Source organism: Bombina bombina, chromosome 2 (assembly GCF_027579735.1).
Source record: "Bombina bombina isolate aBomBom1 chromosome 2, aBomBom1.pri, whole genome shotgun sequence".
Classification (NCBI taxonomy): Eukaryota; Metazoa; Chordata; class Amphibia; order Anura; family Bombinatoridae; genus Bombina; species Bombina bombina.
Window position 1 is genome coordinate 1,014,666,880 of NC_069500.1, and position 7,730 is coordinate 1,014,674,609.

Below are 7,730 nucleotides of genomic sequence, written 5' to 3' on the forward strand. Positions count from 1 at the left end.
TCTGTTATTAACCAATAATTCTAGTTCAGTGCCTAATATGGATTACCAATTTACTATGCTTAATTAATAACTACCAGGGATTTAATCACAATAACCAATTTATGTACAGTTCTGAAAGAGTTCACTATAATGACTGACTTATAAATCTGGAGTGTAAAACCCTGTCTAGCAAATAAATTATTTATCAATAATGACTAGTTAAACTTATAGGGCTATGAACATAAGCTTAAAATACCAATTATGCTCTTTTAAATTTATCAGCTGTATTGTATCTATTTCCTTAGAATGCCTTTGATTTAAATATTATATATACTTAACAGTTTCTTATACTTTACCCAAATAACCAAATCAATGTTTCAGCTTCCAGAGTTTCTCCAATAAGTCCAATTTCACCTCATAAATTAAGAGGTAATTCTTGCAAGATGGATGAAATTTAGGCCCAGGGAAGGACGTCGTCCTCCCCGGTAAATTACGGAATCAGACTTCCGGTGGGGGCGGAGCTGTTAGGCACGCTGTGCAGCTTGCGGTGCTCTGGACTACAGGAGCCTGGATATTCTCCCCCAGCATTTGCTGCCTGCTTTACCCAGATCGTCTGGGAGTTTTTGCAGGACCACAGGCGGTGTCTACGCCTATGCCGTGGAAGTCCTTTTGATCAGCGGTTCAGCCCAGCGGTGGATACCGCACTAGCCACCAAAGACACGCGCAGGGAGGAGAGGAGCAGGCAAGTTAACCCGGTGAATCTCCCGGGTTCCCTGAGTGGAGCGACCGCTGGTAGGAGGGAGTGGGGCGCCCACGGAGTGATCGGTGGACAACGCTCCCTCCTCGCGGTTGAATATAACATCTGATCAGTCGGAGGCCTGAGGAGACGCTCTTCTTTACTGCGGTGTCCGAGGCAGGCGTGTCAAATTTGGGACTTCTCTGGGTAAGACTTATCTGTTTTATTCGTATACCCTACCTTGATATTTTGGAATACAAGTGTTTGGAATAAGTGATCAGCAGAGGGCGCAGCTCACTGACTTTACATGGAAAACTGATCTGAGATGAGCGAGAGCGGAAAGTACTCTATGTTAACATCTACATTGTTATGTTCCATCTACCACAGTTTGGGGGAAATAATGATTCTGAGTGTTTGGCAAGATTAATTATTCCCTTATTTCTACAGTGATGTTTAAGTTTGTTGGGCCCTGATTTTCCTTTATTAAAGCTGATACAGCCCAGAAGCTGATAAGAAGATTCATCTCCCTCTATAGAATCTTGTCTGGGACATTCCTTTGCTTTCTGAAGAAAAATTGATGAGCTGTATAACTGTTCTACTTATCTACATAACTTCTGCATCAGTTGATGGAACGTTTTGTTTTTTATTTTAACAGCTTCAGCAGTTGATGGAACTTTTTTTTTTTTTTGGCTCTGAGCTCCCTTATTCCCTGTGTAGTCAGCATTTGAATCTTCATGAAGTGTACAGTGGGGAAAAGGAGTAAGGAATAGAAGGCACAAGTAGCATATATGTGACTGCTTAAATTTTTGAGAGGAGCAATTCTGGGCCTGCTGACAGTGTTTTTTTTTTTTTTTGTTTTTGTTGCCTTGTTCTTTTTTTTCTTTTTTGAGAAATATTATATAAGATTGTGGTGCTAAGATATATTGGTTAGGTATTGGAATTAGGTGATATACCCCCCTGGTTTTTTTTTTTTTTGCTGCACAATCTATAAACTAATATCACCGTAAAGGTCTTAAAATTCACTAATTTTTTACACTCTCTGTGTATCCCCCTCCAAGGGGGGGGGGGGGAGAAAGAAAGGGAAAAAAAAAAAAGGGAAAAAAATATATATCACTCTCACAGTTATTTTTCTCCTATTTATTTAGGGGTTGTAATTTTTTTTTTTTTTGTTTGTTCTTGGTTTTGATATCACATTTGAAGCATATTTGTATTTTGCTATTTGTTTTTGCACGAATTTCTTAAATCACTGGGTACATGGAAAGATTTATTACACACACGAAACAAAGTTCCCCCATAATGCCACCCAAAATTAAGGATAGGAAGGTTAAGAGTGTAGACACCTCACTAGACCCCGTACTGGATGGGGGTACATCCCACCTAGATGTAGGTAACTTAGTATCACAATTAACAGGCATTTTTACTCCCCAATTCGATATCATCAAGAATGAGCTCAGTAGGATTTCCACAGATATTTCATCATTGTCAAGTGAGGTTAAGCAGTTCGCCTCAAGAATGAGGGAAGCGGAAGACAGGATCTCAGACTTGGAGGATCGGGCGAACGTCCAAGATAAAGTAGTACATGACCAAGGAGTTAGAATATCTAGCTTACAATCCCGCCTGGAGGACCTCGAGGATCGCTCCAGGCGGAATAATATCAGAATTATTGGACTCCCCGAATCCCCCGAGTATGAGGACCTGTTGAAGCTTACTTCTTTACTACTCCCTAAAGCGTTAGGTTTCCCTCCCCAACAATTGCCCCTTGCAGTTGAAAGAGCGCATAGGGTTGGATATTCGAAAGCAAATGGAACCACTGCTAATAGAAGTAGAATGTGCATCTTGAAGCTACTTAGATACCAGGATAAGCTGGAATTTTTGAAATTATACAGAAAGTCAGGGGAATTTATCTTTGAGAAAAACAAATTATTATTCTTTCAAGATTTCTCATTAGAGACATCTGTTAAAAGGAAACAAATGGCCCCTTATTGTGCTAGGATCACCAGTAAAGGCATAAAAGCGTGGATTACTTATCCCGCTAAAATTATAGTGGACGAGAATGGCATTAGACATGTCCTTAATAATCCCCAAGAGGCTCAGGAGTTTATCAGTGCCTTGTAGGTTAAAACGGAAATTATTCTTTACAAACCCGAAATGTATCGGACTGAATTGTTATTTTTTATTGCTGATTTTATTTTGGATTTTTGCTTGTTTGAAATATTATTCACTGTTTTCTCTAAAGGGAAAAAAATAAGAGTAGACCTGAAATTTTGCATCATATATTTATGGTTGCGTTGGTGGTCAGGTTGGGTATTTGTTCCTAGGAGTAGAAGTATATTTAATTGCTATTTTTCTGTTTTTAAATCTCCTTTTTGTTTTTTTTTTGTTTTTTTCCGCTTATTTCTTCCCTCTCCTCCTCTCTTCCTCCCTCCATCACTGGGTCGGATAAATACTAAGTATGATATGTAATTAGATGTCCTCCAAGATTAATATACTTTCCTGGAATGTTGGGGGAGTAACATCTCCCAAGAAACGCAAACTAATTATTAAATACCTGGCTAAATTTAAACCTGATGTGGTAATGCTGCAAGAAACACACCTTAATGATATAGAAGCGGCAAAACTGAAGTGTAAATGGGTGGGTGAATGTGTCGCAGCCCCTGCGGTCAAAAGGAGATCAGGAGTGGCAATCTTACTGCATAAAAATTTAGATTATAAAATTGTTAAAACGGAGGCTGATCCCGAGGGAAGATTCTTGATTTTACATATACAAATTAAGGATTGCGACTTTGTGTTATGCAATCTATATGGCCCGAATTTATTTTCTCCTGTTTTCTGGGACACTATTAGGAGTAAGGTATTTCTTTCCTCAGCAGCTAATTTAATTTTAGGGGGAGATTTTAATATGACGCTGTGCCCTGTTCTGGATAGATTGTCTTTAAAAAACGTACGGGAAAATAATAAAGTAGCAAAATATTTTAAAACATTCTGTCATGAATTGAATTTAATTGACATATGGAGACTTAAAAACCCGGAGCAGCGTAGTTTTTCTTGCGAGTCAAAAACACATATGACATTTTCCAGAATAGACTTGTTCTTAATATCTAAACCTTTAGCATTATGTAGATCAGAGGCAGATATATATGATATTGCCATCTCGGACCATGCAGTAATTTCCTTTACAATCTTGGCCACTGCCCCTCCCAAGAATCAAAATACCTCGTTTTTTTTCCTCGCTTCCTGACGGATAACCCCAGGTTTATAAATTGGTTAAAGCAGAAATGGAAGGATTACGTGACTATCAATATAAGGCAATTCAGCAAGCTGGAGGTTTTCTGGGAGGCGGCGAAAGCTGTATTAAGGGGGGAAATTAAATTATACTTGAGTACTTGGAAGAAGAAAGCTCTGGCCCAAGAATCTCAATTATCCGCACATGTAAGGAATGCACTTAGGAAGTTCTATATCGATAAGACTAAGGATAATTGGGACAGGTACTGCAAATCTAAACGGGAAAGAGATATTTACTTAAAACAAAGATCTCAAGAAGAAGAATTAAAAATCAATTATCAATTCAGGGGACATTACGGGAATTCGGCTAAATTTCTGGCTAAGATTGTTAAGGTGAGGAATGGTAAGAATCTTATTTCCTCGATTAAATATGAGAATCAAAAACATACTAATGCAGATGATATTACTCAAGTATTTTTTAAGGTGTTTCAACGTCTATATTCAGATTCAGAGATTAATATAGATAATGCATTGAATTTTTGGGCCAGTGTTAAGGTACCTAGTATTTCTGAGGAAGAGTTGTCAGTTCTTAATAGTCCTATTTCGGAGGAAGAAGTCTTAGAAGCCATTCAGGTAGCTAAAATCAATAAATCACCTGGTCCAGACTTCATCCCGGTGGAATTCTATAAAATTCTGAAGGAAGAAATCAAACTAACATTAGTCAACTTGTTTAACTTCTATTTCTCTTCTAGCAATTCAATATCAAATTATTTCTCGGCGGCCCGTATTTCTCTAATTTTGAAGAAAGGTAAGGACCCGGAGGATCCTGGGTCTTATAGACCCATTTCTGTTCTAAATGCAGACTATAAATTATTGACCGCCATTGTTGCATCCAGAGTGGCTAAATTACTGGATGGAGTTATCCATCCAGACCAAACTGGATTTATGAAGGATAGAAATTCTCTTAAGAATATTCGCAAAGTAACCTCTTTTCTGGACTTTGCTTGGAATTTAGACCCCAAGAGTAATGTCTTTAAGAAGATCAGCTCTGCAGCAATTCTCACGGCTGATGCGGAAAAGGCCTTTGATGCAGTGAACTGGAATTATTTATTTTCAGCATTAGAACGATTTGGATTCAAGAATCAGTTTTTGGAATTTATCAAGAACTTATATAAAAATCCTATTTCATTTCTCTGCATCAATGGCCACTCTTCTCCATATATTTTACTTAAAAGGGGGACTCGGCAAGGATGCCCCCTTTCTCCGCTGCTCTTCAACTTGGCATTAGAACCGTTTGCCATTTTATTAAGGGATTACTTACCCGGAATTTCCCTGGGTTCTTCTAAGTTAAAAACTCTCCTCTATGCAGACGACCTTTTGATTTTTTTGGACAATGCAAAAGATACTATCCCCTTAGTCTTGCAATTATTTAAAACCTTTTCTTCTTTCTCGGGGTACAAAATTAATTATGACAAGAGTGAACTCCTTTGGTTACATAGGAATGGCTCTAAATGGGTAGATCACCCCTTTAAAGTGGTGGAGTCTTTTCGGTATCTAGGTATCATCTTGCATAGAAACCCTGCGAAATGGTATGAATTAAATTTTCGCTCGATTTTGTTGAAAATTAAAAATGATCTTCAAAATTGGTCTTCTCTCCCAATTTCCTTATCAGCAAGAGTTAATTTAATTAAAATGATTATTCTTCCAAAGATTTTATACCTCCTACAAAATCTCCCGTTATTATTGACCAATAGAGATGTCCATGACTTACAGTCTTGGCAATCCAAATTTATTTGGGGCAATAAAAAACCAAGAATTAGCCTGAGCAGACTGACACAAAAGCGGTCACATGCAGGTTTAGCCTTGCCAGATTTTAGATTATATAACTGGGCATGTTTAGCCAAGTTAGCTTTTGACTGGATTTCGGAGTCAAATAAGTTTGTTACGCTGGAGTTAGAATCATTTCTGATTTCTCCTTTTGCATTAAAAGCTATCCTTCATTGTTCCTTGAAAAGTCTGCCGTTAAATGTTTGTAAATTGATCTCCTTTAAAAATGTCATTGTGTCATGGCATAAAATCTGTCGGGTTTTAAAAATCTCACCAGTATTTTCTGAGTTTCTCCCGATAGTAGGTAATCCTGAATTTATCCCTGGTATTAATCAGCGAGCTTTTAGGCGTTGGGCAGAAGCAGGATTGGTCTATATCCATCAGTTATTTGACTCTAATCAATTGCTTACATCAGAGTTACTGTTTCGGAAATTCGATTTACCTAGTTCAAATTTGTATGCTTATTTCCAGCTACGACATTATATATCTAATCAGAGGTGGGACACAGTAGTATTCCTTGACTGGATAAACATTAAGAGTATAATTCGCCAGTTCTCGCTAGGTCTTTCTTCAATATCTTTGATCTATGACATTCTCTTGGCTAAACAGGGGGAATTATGTATAGATAAATTATACAATTTTTGGAAAAGGTATTTCCCACAATTAGAGGAGAACAGAATTGAGCGAAGTTTTTTGGAATTAGATAAGTTACAGATTTCTGCTTCATGGAAAGAAGCCCATTTTAAATTAATTAACAACTATTATCTCGCCCCTGATAAAATGGTCAGATTTTACCCGACTCAAGCTTTTTGTTGTCCACGCTGTTCCCTTGATAAGGCTGATTTTTTTCATATGTTCTGGTCGTGTCCTAAAGTACAACAGTTTTGGCAAAAGATCAGGTTTTGGTATGGCAAGTTGTACAAAGATTTAAGCCTGTTCTCGGCTGAGGAGATATTTCTTTTATCGAACCCGGATCTCCGATCGAATTGTCCGATAAAGATATTCAATACAATAATCTTGACAGCAAGACAGTTAATAGCTAAAGGTTGGAGTCACGCAGCTCCGAGTTTTTCTTCCTTCCTTAAAGAAATTCAATTTCAGATTTTATTCGAATCTTTCCACACTAAATTTTTAGTGGATAGTAGGGTAGGAATTTTCCTCCGGGATTGGCTACCGTTAATTAGGTCTTACCCTCTTCCTATTCAAAGACTCATTTTATTGCCTTTCTTAAATTCTATACCCTTCCTAGAATTGGTAATACTTGAGCTATTCCCTCCAGCTTGGGTAACTGGTTATCGTGAAATAATTATGTGAGACGCGAGATGGGGGTTATGAATATTTTGTGGTAATACCTACATACGTACAGATATTTATGTCCTATGGGGGAAGGAGGATCGGACGATAAAATAACATTAGAGGGAGGGAGGAGGGAGAGGGGAGGAATTTAATTTTGAAGGAGAGGGGAAAGGGGAAGGACCAGGAAGACAATTTCCCCCATATTTTTTTTTTTTTTTTTCTCTCTTTTTCTTTTTCTCTCGTTGTTGTGTCTTGTTTTGTTTTATTGCCATAGTGGGAAAAAAAAACCCCAACAGTGAATACACTAAGCTTTTATTTTTGGCTAAAAAATAATTATTTCAGAATAAATTTAGCCCAAGAGTTATGCTAGGATATGCAAGTAGTTTTATTTTGCTCGACGTAGATAGATATATGCTTGATATACTACGTTTATTATAAGGGCATTTTTTTCGTTCTGCATTTGTTTTTGTTTTTTCCCTTTCTTGTTCTGTATGGCCATCTTGTTTATTCCGCAATTCTGTACACTCTGTTGGATTAATAAAATGTTATAAAAAAAAAAAAAAAGAAATTTAGGCCCAGATTTGCTTTAGAGAGACTGGATTCCAAGGCAACAGTTTGTCAGTCAAAAACTCAGCAGCCAAGCAAGACCCTTTTTTCTCTATTGCATGGG